Source organism: Rattus rattus, chromosome 4, assembly GCF_011064425.1.
Source record: "Rattus rattus isolate New Zealand chromosome 4, Rrattus_CSIRO_v1, whole genome shotgun sequence".
Classification (NCBI taxonomy): Eukaryota; Metazoa; Chordata; class Mammalia; order Rodentia; family Muridae; genus Rattus; species Rattus rattus.
Genome location: NC_046157.1, coordinates 153668587 through 153687956, shown reverse-complemented (window position 1 = coordinate 153687956; position 19370 = coordinate 153668587). Strand labels below are relative to the sequence as shown.

At 40.2% G+C, this 19370-nt stretch overlaps 1 protein-coding gene across 1 annotated transcript in view; it reads left to right on the top strand.

The window, feature by feature from the left end:
* Positions 1–19370, top strand: part of Dock10 (dedicator of cytokinesis 10) — a 249623-nt gene that overhangs the window by 84426 nt on the left and 145827 nt on the right. The gene's annotated exons all lie outside the window — the stretch shown is intronic.

Here is a 19370-nt window from a genome sequence, read left to right as displayed (position 1 = left end):
TGACTACTCCCAGGATATGTATACCACAATCGCAACAGTGGGCTCCTCTTGGTGGGTTAGCCAGTCCATAGCTCATAGTGATCACAGTGCTCACCTCTGGGTAAGACTAGTGATTGCTTAGCTCCTCTGACAGCTCAGATAGCATCTCCTAGCACTGGGAAAGCTAGCTGGTAGGGAATGAAGCTTCCAAGTGAATACCAGCTTATTTCTCTGTTTTATGACTCAGACATGTGGTGTCTTCCACTCTAGGGTCTTATCATTGAGTTCTGGAAGGTAACCAGGAGCAATGGTAGTAGACTATAATTCTTGGGTATCTTCAGGCCCTTACTACTCAACAACTCCATTCCTGGAACTGAAGTTTTTATTTGTTAACCTCTGGTGCCTAGTAAGGGGATTTTCCCCTTATTATAGGGTAATTCCCTTAAACCCTTTTCTTTCTTTTTTTCCCCATCTTTAATAACTTGGATATTTCTTATTTACATTTCAATTGTTATTCCCTTTCCCAGTTTCCAGGCCAATATCCCCTAACCCTCCCCCCTCCCTTCTATATGGGTGCTCCTCCCATCCTCCCCCCATTACCGCCTCCCCCCAACAATCTAGTTCACTGGGGTTCAGTCTTTGGCAGAACCAAGGGCTTCCCCTTCCACTGGTGCCCTTACTAGGCTATTCATTGCTACCTATGAGGTTGGAGCCCAGGGTCAGTCCATGTATAGTCTTTGGGTAGTGGCTTAGTCCATGGAAGCTCTGGTTGGTTGACATTGTTGTTCATATGAGGTCTCAAGCCCCTTAAACCCTTTTCATATATGTTTATGTACATATATTTTAGGAAGAATTTACATATAGTCTATAGTAGTAGGATTCCACATGACTTTTTCAAAATTTCTCTAGTATTTCTTATCCCTTCTCATATTCTCTCTTAAACCTTGTCCTCCCATAACCTGCCCCAATTTAACCCTTCCTGTTCCATTACTCCCCTTTTTACCTTTTATACCACCATCGTATACACCCCTTCCTGGAAAGAACCCTGACACCTGACTAATTTCATGACCCCTATGAGTATTCTAAATAAAACATGTATTTCCAGAAGATTTAAAATTAACTTTCATAAACAAGAGACAACGTGTGGTTGGTCTTTCTGGGATTAGGTTATCTCAGTCAGAATGATGGTTTGCAGCTCTACTCATTCACCTGTAAATATCAGCATTTCGATTTTAGCTACCTCTGATGCTACGTCTCTCAGGCCCTAGATCTATCCCAGACCTAGGTGGCACATGACCATCTTTATATACCTCTTGCCAGAATGTCTGGGTTTTGCACTATGCTGGTGATCACTATGGCATCTCAGGGTTTTCTGAATTGCCTTCCATCTGCCTTATTCAGAGCCACTCAAGGATCATGTTCTCAGTTCTGTACATTCGTTTCTGTAAAATTCAACTTACTTTTGTAACCTCCCAGTGGAACTGTTTCCATGCCTATCTCCAGCCCAGCTCTTCCCCACAGTTTAGGGATGTTCCTTCCTCTGTCTCCTTGACATAACATTCAGCATTGAACAGTCATCGTAAAGAAAGAAACCTTCTCTTCTCATTCCCTTGTAATAAGATCCATCTCTCTGATACGCCAAATTCAGGAATCAGGAAGATTTTAATGCTAGATATGCAGTTAACTGACTTTGGGACTCTCATTACTGTGGACTCAGTCTTCCTATGTAAGACTGGGGTGAAAATAACAATAATGACAAATTTACTTATAAGCATTCAAGCCAACACTCAGAACCTACTGTTTGCTCAAGTAATTCTTTACATTTTTAAAAAATTTAATCACTAAGTCCTTCTTGATAGCCTCCTCAGAGTTGGTGTGGTAGATTGATACAAACCCTTGTAGTTTCTTCAACCTATCCAGTCTATAGTTGCAAATGAGGGTCCTCCTAAAATGCCATTATAGTTAATATTTTGAAATCCCTCAGTAGTCACTATCATTTTCAGACACAGTAGAAACTTTCATGATGTTGACATTCAGAGCCATAAAGAACCGTTTCTGGCTTCAATGTTCAACCTTTTCCACTTCTCCCATTTAACTCTTGGCTCTAGGTAACCCTGACATCCAGCTCTTTTCCTAATACTCAACTCTTTTCCTAAACTCTACCCCTTTACCCTTTACATTGGTTAATCTCTGTGCTTATGATACAACAGGCAAGGTAATACATGGACTCGTTAAAGCCTTTTCTCAGTTATCCTTATAATTTCTACAAAGTAGTGACCATGGCATATCTGTTTTGTAAATGAGGAAAAGGGGGACCTAAAAAGGGTGAGCAATTGGCCAAGGATGAGCAGCCACCATGATACTGACCATTCTCCCCTGATGCCTGTTCATGCTGGATGCCCTCACCTGTGCTCACCTTCTTGGTCCTCACCGATTATCCAAAACTTCCTTAAGAAGGGCCTCTCTTTTTTTTGTTGTTGTTGTTGTTTTATTGGTTATTTTATTTATTTACATTTCAAATGGTATCCCCTTTCCCGGTTTCCCCTCTGCAAACCCCCTATCCCATCCACCTCTTCCCTGCTTCTACCCACCCACTCCAGCCTCACCACCCTAGTATTCCCCTACACTGGGGCATCGAGCTTCCATAGAACCAAGGGCCTCCCCTCCCATTGATGCCATCCTCTGAAGAAAACATCTCTATGCAGCTCCCCCCAAAATTCTGCAAACTCTAATGAGATCCTCTGTCCAACACAGCTTCTTAAAGCACGGGAAACATCATGTATTTCTCATAAAGTTCAGCAATGCTTAAAGATAGTGGTTAAGCAATTCTTATCACCTACTGGAATCAAGGTGTTTTGTCTTGATGAACTTTACGGTGACTTCTTCTGATTGGACCATTGTATTGTCTTCATCAATGATTCTTGCTCAGTACCCTTGTTATTTTTGTTTTCTAACACATTTCTGAAAAAAGGACTTTGAATGGGTCAAGTTGCCACAGGATACTGGTGATGTAGATTTTAGAGCTCCTCAGTGATGCCATCTCCTGGGCCAGGGTCTACTGTGCTACTGACTTTCCCTTCCTTGCAGTTACGATGAGGTTGGTCCAGCTGAAATCCACTTTGGTAATGCCTCTTTTTTAAGGAGAGTTGTGTTCAATAGCCAAAGGGACAGAGAAATGACACAGTCATTTCTTTTACCTCAGGATGAGTTTAAAAATCTAGCTTCACATAGACATTGTATGAGTTGTTCCACAGAAGTACAGCCCCAGAAAAAAAAAAAAGATCTAGGTTTAGATTGCAGAAGCTGAGGCATGGGAGGGAACCACAGGATTCAGAACTGTGGTGCCTTAAGAGGAATAGAAGACAGACATATGCAAAGATTAGAAAGGGAGGAAGTTGCTTCAGAGTTTCTTGAGATTATTATGTGATTTTTATAAGATGCTTTGCCTATTTCTCTAAAACTGTGAGTCAGGAATTTGGACTTCCATAGTTAGGAAAATCCACAAATACATTTCTAGATTTATGATCCCTGCCAGGCTCGGCAGTTTCTGAACAGTTGAGACTGCTCCAATGAGCGGGTCCATAGGTTCTTAAGTGAGTCTATGAGTAGGAAAAAAAAAGTTGTAAAATACAATCTTCCAGCCACTTACACCAGAAAAAAAAAATCAGATGATATGTTGGGAGACTGCTAGCACATCCTATCATGGGTCAGCCCATGTGCTAGATGTCAGCTACACAGAGCTGAGTTCTGTTTAGAATCATTCACAGAGATGATCAATGGTCTATCTCGCTGTTTTGTATTAAAGAAGGCGGCGAGGGAGAATTTCTGCATGAGAGCAGTGGTTCAACAGCTGGTCCTTAGCTGCTTACAGGAAGTGGTGACTTGTGGGTTTGCCTTTCCTTTTTGTTGAGCTACATAGATGTAGCATGAGCACTTCCCTTCTTAGGAGAGCAGAGAGATTTGTTCAGCCAGCTTGGTGAAACCTCAGAAAGAAAAGGTGTAAGGGCATCGGTAATTTTCAAGTATTTTATGACTGGATTTCAAGGCATATGATGAGCTTCCGAGGAAAGGAATTTTGGAAGAGGAGGCGAACCGTGAAGAGAGTGAACCCAGAAGGAATCCACAGGGTTAGTGCTGTAGGTATCTGAACCGGCTTCTCATCTTAATTTCCTGGTGCTTTCTCTGAAAAATGGGATGCTTTTGAACAGGCTTCTACTGCAAGTTACTAGACAAAGCGCTCTATACAGTAGCAGACTCTGTTTGGCTCATAAATAGCCTTTTTAAAACTTGAATATTTATTTTGAAAGTCATGTTGCTTTCAAACTTAATGTAACTGAAAACTACTGACAGTGGGTTTAATCTGAACATTACTAGGTTAACAGAAATCCATCAAGGGTTATCGTAATATTTATGTATCATTATTTCTGAAATCGTTTCTCTTGGTTGTGTTTGTTTGCTTTTAGATGTATATGCTGGTCTGAGTTTGGGGTTTGGATTTCTGAGATAGAGTCTCACACTGTCATCTTGGCCACTTTGCAGTTCTATGGAGTTCAGACTGATTTGGGCCCCCAGCAGTCCTTCTCCTTCAGCTTCTGAACAAAGGGTTGCCAAGTGTGAGCCACGACTCTCCACTTAGTCTCTTTCTATGACTCTCAATGTCCCTGAATTAAGACCCCCCAAAGACTTATCTCTTTACAACTATATTTTTAATTACTGGTGTTCTCTTTTTATCATGTATCACTAATTTACTTTAATGTTCTTATAAAGAATAATTCAAACTATGAAGGAAAAAGGGTAAAGAGTCATATCAACAGAATCAAGGAAAGAGTATAAAAGGTCAGAAAGATTTTATTTTACCATGAAAACGGTTCGCCCTTTTTATTCTTGCAAAATGAAAGGAAAACTATGGGTGGACACATGTTCTTACAGATCCATATCTAGTATTCTGTAGAACTCAGTGGTAGCTGATTGCCAGGGCACCTGCTGTTACGAGGAAAGGCTCATCTTCTATAAAAAGGCTGCAGCAATGTTATTGAATAGGTCCCTTTTAGAAGGTCGATCATTTCACAGGGCTGTTCAAGTTCTGTTTGACATCTTCAGAGCAGGCACCCTCAACCTCAAAGTCTCGGTCATTTGGGGTCTGGGCATCCTTACTGTGGGGGTTCTTCTATGTGTTGTAAGACATGTAGTAACGACCCTGTCTCTTATTTATGAGGTCTTGGTAGCAGCTACTCTGGAGGACAACTCCCATCAAGTGTACTTGGTGGGAAAGGCTGATTGCCTGATTGCGAACTGTTTTTCAGGGGGGTTAAAAAAAAAGAGAGAGAAAAGAAAAAGAAAAAACTGATAAAACCAATAATACAAATGTCCCAGTCTAAAATCAGAGGTGACTTTAATCACACACATCACATACATGTACATATACATACATACCCATACATATGTACATGACTTTCTTTATGCTAACAAACTCAATCATGTTTCTTGGTGTTGTTCCTCAGGCATGTGGCCTGGGTTTGCCCACAGAATTTGCTCCCCATTTGCCAGAAATCTGAGTCCACTCGACCAGCTCCATAAAACCGTACTCAGATGTTTATCTTTAGTCTGCTAAAGAGAATAATTGTTTCAAAACTTCTCTTGATGTGTAATGGCTTCAACCTTCAGACCAGTCCAGGAAGCATAATTCTCCTGCTACATCTCTTTCGGTGTTTAAAGCACTGTGGGTTAAGCCACCATGGGATTTACTTTTTGTTTCTACTAAAAGAAACAACACACAGGAGAAGACTGTGTCTATCTTACATCCACCACACATACAGTATTGGCAAGAGGACAGTCCCTAGTGTCTCGAAGTATAATGAAGCTAATCACTCTATGAATTATCTTAATTGAATTTGAACGTATTGCTACTGAGTACTATGGGAAAAGGAACCAATAAGGACCTGGTGTTTTCCCACAGCATTCAGTAGCAATGCATTCAAATTTAATTAAGATCATTCATACAGTGATTAGCTTTCTTCGGTGGAAGGCACTAGGGACTTTCCTGCTACAGTTGCCTGGTTTTGGTGTGCCCAAGATAGGGATATCTACTTCCACAGGCTTTCTCTTCTACTGAGTAGAGAATTGTTCAATCCATCCTTAAGTATTATCCTAAGATGTTGCTTTCATTTTGGAAAGCAGACTCCAAGAAAATGAACTAAGTAATTAGAGGGGGCGGCGTGAGGTGGATACCTCAGGGTCATCCTGACTCTTTCTCTCTCTGCACTCAACGTGCAGGTTATTTAAATCACTCTGAACCTCTGTTTCCTCTTCTGAGAAATGTTCGTCTAACACCCAGCCTGTCTTAAGAGAGCATGTGTTAGCATTACATATGTGCCTTCTGAGCATAATTTGAAAGATGAAAAAAAAGTAAAATTACTATTTTTTTTTAAGTATTGTTATTTCCAAGGGCAAGGGGGAAAAGGACACGATTGTAGTACAGGCTTCTTCTCTGTGGCTCAATTGAAGCCACAGAGGCACAGGGGATTCTGTCATGATCTAAGAAGCAATTTTGGTCACACAGTTACTCAGTGAATATAAATCTGGGTTGTGTTGACTCTCTGGTGCTCCGGGGCCCCAAAATTCTCTGTGTGGATGAGATGAGGCTTGCCTGAAAAAGCCTGTGTCATCTCCTCTTCTGTGTAGACCTGAATTAGCAGAAGCCCACCCCAGTGGAACTTTCCACTGCACATCTATCTAGGCTTCAAAACAGTAAACCACACCCCTAGTAAACCACACCCCTAGTAAACCACACCCCTAGTAAACCACACCCCTAGTAAACCACACCCCTAGTAAACCACACCCCTAGATTGCTGTCAGATTGCCTGAAGAGGAGGTAAAGAAGACACAAACCAAGTGACAGAATTCCCCATGGAGACTTAAAGTCATGCTATGGAATTAAAAAAAAAATGATGCTTCTACATTTTCATATGTGTGTGTGAGTGTGTGGGAGGTGGTGGTGTATGAAAGGAAGATAATGATTATTGGATATAATTGCCACAATTTCTTTTTGTTCCTTTGTAACAACCATGTGAACATTGGTACCACATTCAATCTTTGCTTTCGGCCAAGTTTAAAATTTGCTCAATTTCATATTCATCGATTAATCAAGAATACTTACTGAGAACCAGGACTTCTGTGCCTTTCAAATTGTGGACTACCTTGACCCAGATTGATGGCTTTTGTGCATGCTGTGTCTTTTAAATGCTAGTTAAAGTTGTGTCATTTACTCTGTTGGATGTTTAAAAAAATTATCTTGAGGACTTTAGGTGTAGCTGAATAGTGTATGGTCTGCCTAACATTTGCAAAGCACTGGGTTAGACCCTCAGCACCTCAAAAAATAAATAAAAACCAGCATTACAACCTTGTTTGCAGGAAGTTGTTTGGAAGCTTAGTCTACTTGCCCAACCTTCAAATGCATTGACCAAGAATTACCTTTGTATATCTGGGTCTATGCTTCCGTTGGCAGTATACCTATGGGTCACAACCCCCAGGGGGCTAAAGACCCTTTTACAGTAGTCATATAACAGATATGCTACATATTAGGTCTGTATAGTATAATTCATAGCAGTAGCAAAAGTACAATTATGAAGCAGCAATGAAATTTTATCATGGTGGGGGAGGGCCACCACAACTTGAGGAACTAGATTAAAGGGTCCCAACATTAGAAAGGTTGAGAACCACTGGGTTAGACAGTACTGTGTTGTGAGAAATGTTTAGGAGAAATGAAACTTATTGCGACATTATCGCCGACCTACATCCTTGAATCTGAGAGCTGTGAGTGCTGCCCTCCAGTTGACAATTTTCTCATAAGCTGCATTTGTATGTTTATTTTTAGTTTTTAGTCGAGAGTATTTATTATGGTCTCTAACGCATAGGAAGTCTTAATGAAACTATCATTTCCTTTGTCAGTTTCATGGCCTAATTTGGAAAGATCCAATCCATGATGAATTTCAGTTATTATGTCCGTCATCTGGACTGTCAGAAGCATATGTGGAAGTTGTTTTAAAGTTGCCCCTGGCTTGTGGATAAGGAATCTGCAGGATTTCTACGCGTTTGGAAAGGCTTGGGTGTGTGAGAAAGTTTGTCCTCTCCCTCGGACTGTTGCCTGCAAGCTCTTTAGGAAGTGAAATCTCTAGGCAGAGACACTGAGTGGAGAGACTGATCCACTGATTTCCTACCTTCATCATGGTACTTTGCATTACTGTGATTTCTTAAGAGTACATATCCAGGATAACTCTTAGGCTAATGTGAGTCATCTCCTTTCTGGTCATGTCCCCTCCTTTGCTGTCACTGCATAGGAACATTTAGAGTGGGTATCTATTTCGGCCACCATGTAAGGAACCAGTTAGAAATAAGGAAGTACAAAGTGAGGTCCCAGGAGTGATGTGCTAATGCTTCTCTTCCATTTTCTTGTGGCACTGGGGATCAACCCCAAGGCTTTGCACCTATTAGGCAAGTTGCCCCTACCCCTGGACAGGGTGATGCTCGGTGAATAAGAAACAAAACCAGAGTGGGATTAAAACAAATCTGGACTGCCAGGATGAAATTTGCAAAAGGGTACTTTGAAAGAAAACAAAGAAGCAGGAGTGACCGGGACTTCTGAACTCAGTCAGTCCACACAAAAAAAAGGAGAAGTGGGCTTTGAAACTTGATGCAGCCTAAGAGTGCACGTGAAGGCAACTCAGAGGAGGCTAAGTGGATGGCAGAAATAGGGAAGGGAACTCAGGTGCCCGGGAGCTGCAGAAGGCTGGCTCCAAACTGGCTGGGAGGGGAGCCCGTAACATAACAGAATGAGCGCCCTTTCCTCCAGGTTGACTGTGTGAGAAAGAAGAAATCACACAGGAAGGAAGCACCTGCCCTTAGGAGCCTGCTGTGAGCCGTTTGTTACAGGAGAGCGTTCACATACATGGGGAAAGGTCATGATCCCAAACCTTTCCTCATATGACAATTTTTTTAAAGATTCCCTTGAGGGCTGGGCATATGCCTCAACATGTAAAATGCTTGCTGTGTGAGCTTGAATACCCAGGTTAGGGTGGCAGTAGAGGCTGGAGCTCATTGAGTGGTGAGCTTGGTGACCTCGGGTTCAGGGACAGATGCTCCTTCAAAAAGAGCAGTTGAAGAAGATACCTGACATTGACCACTTGCCTGTGCACATATGTGCACACACACACACACTCTCATACAAACATACACATACCTGCATAAGCATATCTGTACTCCATACACACATGCAAACAATTAGTGGCAATTTCTAATGTGGGTCCTCCCATAATATTAGCTGTCTTCATTGCACAGATCCTAAATCGACCATGTCATTTTCTTTTCTCCTCCTCTTTGCACTCCTATATAAAAATAATTTCTTGTCTTCCATTCCTGAGAGTCTCTTTCCCAAGATTTCTTGCCAGTGATCTCTTGCCTTTGTTCAGACTTCTAATGCTCTGCACTGTTTAAAAAATTCACTAAGTGGCCAGGAATAGTACTCAAAAATATACATCTATTCTCGAACCTTTCTGACAGGAAAATAAATTTTGGTATTTGGCCCTTGCAAGTCCAAATTGTTGACACAGTGGACCACTGTATTCAAGGTGAACTGGACCAAAACATCAACTTACTGGTCAGGTTGCACAAGTTTTCAGAATCCAAGGATCATGTTTGGGGAAAAAATGCTCAACTGTGATGTTCTCTTCTAGAATTAATATACATTCTCAATGAGAGAGAGTATTAACATGTATCATAGCCCACGTCATTGACCATGTATGGTAAACTTACTTTAAAATAACAGTGGCTATTGTTACTATTATTAAGTATTTTGATGTGGCTGTGGTTTTTTTTTTCTGTAAGCAAACACGAATGAAGCAGTCAATGTAAGAGTCACACCAAATGGGTTTCTTGAAATGAAAATCATAGAACAAAACAAAGTGACCTGAGCCTGGGCATGGCGTCCAGATGCTTTTATAAACCGAAGAGATCTGCCAGCATTCTCAGAACAAAGAGGTACCTCTTATGGAGAGCAAAATTATAGCCTGTGACTGTCAGCTCTGAAAGCAAAAGTGGCCGTATACTTTTGTATCTCTCTTAGGAAAGTGATGGTTGGATGACTTTATCCCAGTAGAAAATTAGAGATTAGAGCTGCTCTTCACGTATGACCTTGGAACGCCAAAAAGTTCCTGAAGCTTCTCAGTACATGGTGCCCATGACACCTAGGGTTCATTTTTCACAGTATGAAATGAGATTGGGATGTATCAGTAATACACAAATGTTGTATTCCTGCATTTCAAAAGCAGAAGCCATCGGCTGCAAGAGGCTGACACCACGAGCATTCACATCTGAATAAACTTGGGAAATGATAGGCCCCTGTTGTAGGTACTGCTCCTGGTGTTACAGATTAGATTTCTTTAATGGCAAGAATTCAAAATCTACTCACACAGTCCAGAGAAGTCCACTGAAAGCAGGATGTAGAAAGAACAGGAAGGAGCTCAGAGCCACTGAGGCAGAGGGAAAGGTGACTGGGTAGGTGGAAGCAATGGATAGTTCTGTGAAGCTCAGCCCCTCAGAGGTACAGCTTCACCATTTCTCTTAATCCTGCCATCCCTTCCCTCAAGATGGGGGAATTCCAGAGGGAAAGATTGAATAGGCTCTCCTTGGGTTCCCTTCCCATTGACCCCAGATAGGCAGACACTCAGATATCAGAGATCATAGAAGTGAGGCCCATTATGATTAGTCTTCAATAAAGAGAGTGTGAAGAATGGGCTTATATTTGGAAGTCTGCTAAAAATATAAAATTCAGTTGGAAGAATTGTTCACATCCAAGTTTGTGCTAATGCATATGTACATACACGTTACACACACAACAACTTAGCCTGTGAGTGAAAGTTTGTGTCACCGTTGAAGAATTAAGATGATATTAGAGTGTGAGCTGGCAGTGGCTTTTATCACAGACCTCCTATAAATTAATTTAAAGTCCCCTGCAGCTTGCGCAGAAAGATTAATTTCCCCCGTGTCAGGTAGGCTTGTAATTGGCTTGTGATGTATTTTTAATGATATTTATTATCTTTCAAGTGTTTCTAGAAAACTAAATGAGATGTGTAATTTAATTTGATTTAAATCTTGTTGGATATTTTCTATATCTTTATAAGCACCACCATTGCATAGAGAAGCATTTACTGTCCTTGATTTAAGTTTTCATTTACTATTCAGAAATTGTGGACATTTGACATGTTCTAAAGATATATATAATGTTAGCAGTAACTGCAACAGGGGCCTATTACTGCCTAGGTTTCTAAAATGAAAACAAGACTGCAGATATAAATTCAATTTGAGAGTATCTCTTATAACAATAAATTCTTTAACACTGGTTAATCTTCAGTTTCTAATGAAATTATACTAAATAGGAAAAATTGACCATATTAATCTCACCTATTTGCCGAAGCTTTATATGCTTTATCATTGGTATTCATTCACATTTCTGAAATGAGCAAATACTCAAAGGGTGACTACCGCTTGATTTTGTCTCCAATCTGTCTGCCTTGGTTGCCAAGGGAACCATTTTAAATCTCGGCTTAAGCTGAGTCTGCCCAGCTGTATGGTTCTTAACTCTGATTTTTAGCTCGTGTTTTTCCATTCTCAGGAAACTCATGTGGTTCAAGACAGAGGGGGTTAAGGGGTCAACATAAGAGGGCTTGGTCCTTACCCAATCATTTCCTTTCCCCTTAGAAAAGCTGCTCTTGTTCTCTGAAGCTCGGGCTTCTGAGATGTTGTCCAGTGGAACTCCTCCTGATGAAAGGCTCAATTAAATCTGTCACACGACCACAGGGTGACAGCTGCAGCCATGGATGCAGCTGTGAGGGCTCTCTCCAATCTTCCCATTTGTTTTACACACAAATAGTGTGGAAGTTGGCTCCATTCTGATCTCGTTAAAGCCAAAGAAGTCTCTGAGTTTCTAACAAACTCTTGTTCATTTGGACTGTTTATTTCTTCTAAGAAATGTAACCCTCTTCTGTGTCTTCTCTCTCTCCCCCTCCCCCTCCCCCTTTCCCAACCCCCCCACCTGTCTCTCCAAGGTTTCATCATGTTACACTATCTAGTCCTAGAACTCACAGTGTAGACCATGCTGTCCTTGAACTCATTGAAAGCCACCTGCCTCTGCCTCCCAAGTGTGCACCATTATGCCTTGCTAACTTGTTAATCTTGGTAACATTGAAGTTCGTTTTTTTTTCTAGTTTATATTTTAGTTTTTATATTATGTGTATTTGTGTTTTGCTTGCATGTATGCCTGTGTACCCCAAGTGTGCAGTGTGTGTAGAGGCAAGAGGGGAGTATTAGATCCCCTGGGACTGAAGACACAGACCATTGTTAACAACAATGTGGGTATTAAACTTGGGTCCTCTGGAAAATCAGCCAGTGCTCTTAACCACCGCACCATCCCTCCAGTCAAACGCTGAAATTAATTGACTGCTATATTGTTTGCAAAGTGGTCTGATGAACTAAACATAGGAATGATTATGATGATTATGATTATTTTAGGATTCTTCTAAAATATGGAAAATTCTTCATCTATGGATGGTCATTGAGAGCTCTTTGCTTTTCTGGATTCTCTTGAGTGCTAATAGAGCCTACTGTCGTGGTCCTTAAATAAATTTTTATTTTTTGTTTGTTTTCCTGTATCATTAGTTATATTAGTCCTATATTAGTTATATACCCTCAGAAAGGCATTTATATATGATGTTATATTATGTCAGTAGATCACAGGATATGAAAGTAAAACTTCAGATATCTAAAAACCATTGAGAGGGGGATCAAAAAAGTCTGCTAAGTCCCAAGTAGCATCACAGGATGTGCAGTGTGTCACAGAAAGACCATGAAACTTCTCAAACACAGGGGAGAAACTCTTTTCATACCATTTCTTTGAAAAGACCAGGTTTTCATGAGAACCAGGAATAGCTAATATAGAACAAGAGAACTAGAGTAACCCAGTAGGTAGCCCCTAAGGCTCACTTCCCCTGATTACACTTCCAATGTAGAAGCCAGGTTTGAGTGTGTAGCCTCCTAATACAAAGGGTTAACTGCAGACACAGTTCTGCTTTCCTGATTCTGTCTGCCTTGCTCTGTCCACAGCTCCCTACAGTGACAAATTCATTTCAATTTGAGTAAGTTAGAGCTACAGAATGAAATTCAAAGCATAGATTTTTTTTAACAATATTGATTTTTTTCCTCTGGAAATTTGTATCTGCAAAGCTAATTTGTTTAATATTGAACCAATTATGAATCTGGTCATTTTCTTGTGATCTGAATGTATAAATACGAAAAGAAATATTTTCCAGGCTATTTTTTTCAGGGGAAAAAAGGCAGACTCTGAAAGTCATGCTGAATTAGTAATAGGCATATCTAGGAAGCTCACTTTCCTTTTCCTAAAGGGCATCAGAGAGGGCCAGATCCCTTTCTATACAAGTTTATTAATTCTTTTACTTTGATTAGAATTCATCTTTAATAGTATTTTAAGGGAAATTTAGAAACAAATGTAAAGTATATAGTATATACCTTAGTAAATGAAAAATTCAATGTTCTTTGTATGATTGCTGATTGCTTGGTCTTGACTTAAGTATAAGGCTCTGGGTAGAGTACTTTTTAAATAAAAGGAGTCTATATTTTGCTGGTATTTAGTGGTTCATCTAGACATATTTTATCTGCTTCATCTTTACAACAACATGCCCTTTTACCCACCCTGATTAACTTCAGCCAAGATTTTGGTGGCTTGCTCAAGTCACAGAGCTGGTAGGTATGGGATTCTAAAACTTCCCAGTAGAGTTTGCAGTTGGAATCCGTGGCTATAAGCACCATTTCAGGACAGTGTGTAAGTAACTCACCAGATGTTTGTGGCTCCCTGCAAAGCTAAAAATAGTTCAGTTATTAAATCACTAATTGTACTTCTCTGTGTTGCTGGCATGGGCTTCTAGAACCACATGCCCAATCTGTAATTATTTTCTCTGGTCTCTTTTTTCCCCAGTGTTTTGTGTATCTTTTGTTGTAATTACTTGAGTCTGTTAGTGGTTGAAATTCTATGTGAAGCCCCACTGTGATATTTCTGGGCTTCCTCTCTGGTGGATTTTCAAAGGGTAAACAATTTTAAAATCAAATAACTCCCCAGTGTTTAATGAAGGCTTGATTCTTTTGAAGAACCAAGTTCATCCTTTTACCATAATGAAAGCAACACATGTTCATCCAAAAACATAAAAACAACCTCCTAAATATCCCAGTATCACCAAAATGCAATAAGCTAATGATGTTTGAATCTGTGTAATTAGTTTTCTTTATAGTTTTAAAGTCTGTGCAGTTATTCTATTACATAATATTTATTCTCATTCTTTATTGAATGATAATAAATAAGCATTTTTGTTTTATTATAAACTATATAAAAACAGTTTTAATAAGTATCATTGTGTATTTATAGGCTTCATCTCATAATTTCTGAGTCAGGCCATGTCCTGGCAGCCTAATGACTTCTTAGAAGCCTAGGTAGTATAGACTGCAGTTCTAGTCTCATGCATAGATCTACAAATATCATCCAGACTTCCTTGAACTGCTCACCTTCTGAGACACTACCTCTGTTCTTCCTTTTGAAGCAGTACTAGAACCATAGGTCTTACCTTGCCTACATTTTCAACAACAAAACCCCTATTATATATGAAATATTGACAGCTAACTAATACTCATGAAGCATGAACAGTTTTTTAAAAATGGCATGTAGCATACAGTTCCACACTGGTTTACTCCATACCCTCTCCTAGTCTTAATGTCATTTTGAAAGCACCTTATAGATATACACATTTCTCCACTACCCATGATTCCCAACCACTACTTCTTTTGAAAGACTATACTTTAGTGTCTTCACTAACTAGGATTGGTCACCATCAACCTCACCTTGTCACCCTTGAATGAACTTGAATACATTTATCCATCTTGTAAGGAAGATAATGTTGCAAAGACATCCTTAAATATATCTTTGATTTTATATGTGTTTTTATGTTCCTTATATAGAATCTAGATTATCCCTGGATCTGAAAGAAGGAATATACACTTAATTATGGAACACATGTTTAATCAAATGTGTCCTATACACATTACAAGTACATTACAGGTGCTTTTAATCTACAACAAGTAAAAATGGTAAACCAGTCTTTAGCTACTTAATATTTAAGAAAACAGTATTACAGACTGAGCATTAGAAGTACAACATCATTTTGTCCTCCAAGGTAGCCTCTACTAAGTCACTATACAAACTTTAAACTAAAGCACGAGGAGTTTGATCATCATGCACAAAGTCTTACAGCTCATGGGGGTGAAACAAGCCTTCTCACTGTTTTTTCATAGAAGGCCTGCAACCACATCCTCCCATAGACTTTGAACTTAGCTAAAACAGGCTAGGTAGGCTAGGCTAATTTCTAGTTGGACTGGACTTTTATTCTGGAGAAAGGCTGGCAATTTAGTCATATTTCCAATGCTGATTTTCTTCAGCGTCACTTCCTCAACCAATCGATTTTGAATTGCTCTGATGAAAAGAATCCAGCTGTTTGTGCTGCTATCCTTTACTCTAGAAATTAATACCTTCAGTTGAGAAATGGACAGTCTATTTGTTTCAGGCCAATCAAAAAGTCTTGACAGACTGTGGACTGTTCCCATGTCAACTTCACTACTCGGACTTAGACACTGTGTTAGCATACCATTAGAAGTTGTGGGTAAGTACAGAGGAAGAAAGCTTTTGTTTTTGTGACAGGAGCCCATTCTGATGCTGTGAAGTTGATTTAGAAGGGAGCTGTGGGTCTGGGGGACCAGAACAAACAAATCTCTTAATGGTGCGTAAGAAGAATAGGGCTTGTTACCACTGTGGTGTAACACCCCCTGCTACATAATAACAGGTGCTAGTGGTGGGTGCTTTTCCCAGGCACAGTGACTTTTGGATGGTTAATGAAAGTCATTACTCATTTGCAAGACAGAGTAAGAGAGTAAAAAGCACCATCAAAACCCAATTCAATTCAGGGTAATCTTGGCACATGCCTTATCCCACTTGGTGTATTTCCAAAAGAAACAGGCCCATTAAATTCAGGAGGGACAGCTTGATCCTTGTTAAAGCCATAAATCGGTGCTGTTCACTCTCCAGTTCTACTCAGTGTCTTTACTAAGAGCCAAGGGTGAAAAAGAACTGGTCCCACCATTCTTGAGTGTGTCTTTCTCTGTGAACAGACGTTGAACAGACTGGTCCCTTGCTTTAGAGACAACTGCTGCCTTGGGCACTCTCCACAATAGACACAAAAAGTCTCCATGCAGACTTTGTCAAATCTCAACTTCTACCTGCTAGAAAATCTATTAGTGTTGTTTGAGGTTGTTTGCTTGTAACGGACTATTCTGTATCCTAGACTGGCTTTCAACTCAGTACCCTAGCTTAGGATAACCTTGAACCCTTGTTCCTTCTACTTCTATCTCCCAAGTGCTATGATTATAAATTTGTATCACCACACCCAGTCTATGCAGTGGTTAAGGATGGAATGAATGGCCTCACACATGTTCAGCAAGGACTCCACCAACTAAGGTCTATCTCTTGCCGTCTCAATGAAATTTACTTCCTAAAATCATATTTAAAAAGAAACTACAAATAGTGGGGTGTCTTCAGTGATACACATTAAGAAAATCCCTTGAAATACAAAAGTTTATTAACATATCCCTCTGTCAAAGGTTACTGAGCACATAGTCTAGATTTGAGATTCCCTATCTCAAAATAATCTTAGTGCAGTATTAATTCTCAATGAAAAATAATCCCAACGCAATAAGAAAGGGCTGAGAGATATCATTCACGAGTTCCCTGCTGTGCCAGATACTTAAAAATATGTCTTTACAAATGTCTGCAGTCTATACTATAGTTTACTAATCTATCAAGAATAGTTTGTGGTTTGATTTGTAAATTGTATCAGTAGCTTTAGACTCTGAAACACTATATGCCTACTATAGTAACTTGAATTAGTTTAATTTTAGCTACAGTTTGCATTTCAGTGAAAAGTCTTCTCTGAAATATCCTTTTGCTTCCAAGTTCTTCTTTATGTATGTTTGGGAGGAGTGTGGCTGTGTGTTCAGGTGTGTATGAACATGTATGCATGTGAAGGACAAAGGACAATGTCCCATGTGATCTTCAGAGATGCCAGTCATCTCCTTTGAGACAAGGTCTTTTACTGGGCTCAACAATTAGGCTAGCCATGGCCAGTGATTGCTAAGGATCCTCCTATCCTTGCCATCTTCAAGCAGAGATTGCAAGTAGTCAATCAGTATTATACCCAACACTTCTAGCATAGCTTCAGGGGTCAAACTCAGGATGTAGAGTTGTAAGGCAGGCATTTTATTTAGTAAACCAACCCCTTAGCCTCGTTTTCTGAATTAATGTGCAAGTTCAGGGCCAATGAGACATAAAATTTAAAAAATGAATCAAGACGGTAGAAACCCACTCCTGAGATGCCTTTTCCCTTTACACTGCTGGGTTGCAATGCACTCACACTCCTGCACTCCTGCTCACAGTGGGCTTAGAAGAGAAAAAGAGAAAGGTGTTAGCAGCCATTTCACAGACCACTGCAAAGAGTACTGACCAGCACTGCATACTTAGAAGTTGAAACCAGTGTAGGAAACAGACATGAATGACCTGCCCAGTCTATGGCAGAGATGAACATTTTCTGATTGGTTTCAGCACACAATTTTGTTTTGACTTTATGTGATTTATATATACATATTAATGTAAAGTCAAAGGGAGAGACAGAAATTTAGAAAGATTGATAGATGGGAAGACAGATGGGTGGACAGATAAATGGACAACAGATGGATAGGGAAGGAGAATAGGAAGGAGGGAGGAGGAAGGAGAGAGAGAGAGAGAGAGAGAGAGAGAGAGAGAGAGAGAGATTGCAGATTGAGTGTTTTATCCTTTGAAATTCCAAAAAGATAGTTCAGGACCAGGGATAATACTGGAAAACTGAGACCTGGGGCTGCCCTGGAGTGAAACACAACTGCTTAAATTGGTCAAGGCCCATGTAAGATGGGACTTAGGAGATTACCGACTGGACAGAGTCCTTGTAGCTCAAGCCTGAGGACCTGAGTTGGATTCCCCACACCCTCACAATGTAGTTTTTAACCCCAGTACTGAGGAGACAGAGACAGGAGGGTCCTGGGAACTCACTGGCCAGCCAACCCAGCCAAGAAAGGTGACCTCTAGGTTCACTGAGCAGTTCTATCTCAGACACTAAGGTTGATGGTGGTCTAGGAAGATGCTGACATCAACTTCCAGCATCACTGCAAGTACAAAACCACATTTATGTTTATCCTCTCACGTGCACACACACATACGCATACACCACACACACACTCTTTCTCAAGTTGTGATCCTTGAAAATTAGCAGTTGCCTGGGAAATAAGGAACTTTGAACTGAAAGTGCGTGTCAATGGAAAAATACATATGAAAATGCAGCAGGTCTGAGGAAAGCTTCCTCACTGCCACAGAGCCTCTATAAATTTTACCCCAATATGTGAAGTGTTTTAAATCACTGTCACAAAACACACTGTGTTGGCCAACTCAACTCTTTCAAATGTCCCATGGAAGGCTCTGTATTTTTTTTCTTGCTAAGTATAGCCAGTTCTCTTGATGGGGCTTTCCAAAAAGAACATTTACCTCACCAATTTCCTTAAGCATTTAAGGTGTTTGTTTGTTTGTCTGTCTTTCTTTTAATCCAGAAAACTGGATGAATAAAATGTGTCTATGATGTTCATATTTTGATGTTTCTAATATTTGGAAAATCATCCAAAAATATTGATGTCTATTTTAAGAAGCCCATTAGCAGTTTTGAAAACATAGATGAAAACTTGGTTAAGTCTGCTTTACAGAGGTGGGGCATCTAGTGGGAGGCCAGGAGGTTGGTAGGACAGTTGCTACTGACATTACTATTTGCAGGATCACATTAGCATAAAGGTTTCACGGTGACCCTCACCCTTCTAGGAGCCCACCCCCCAAGATAATCCTAAGTATGGACCAACCTTTTCATTCATTTACATGAATGCTTATGGAAAGATTAGGGGTTCCTTTCATTGTGGCTTTCCTTTTCTGTTTTATAATACTTTCTTCAGGGGAAGAGCCCCATTTTTCTCACTTTGTGATCTAGTCTGGCATGGAGCAAATGCGTCATCTCTGTAATAACACATTGCTTCACCCTCTAGCACTTAGTTTATTTTCTTTTCACTAGTGGGGACATGCTTCTCGGCAGATACGCAGCTTCTCTTGAGTCCAGGATTTCAACCGTTTGATTATTTGCATAGTTTCTTCAGGTGTGCCC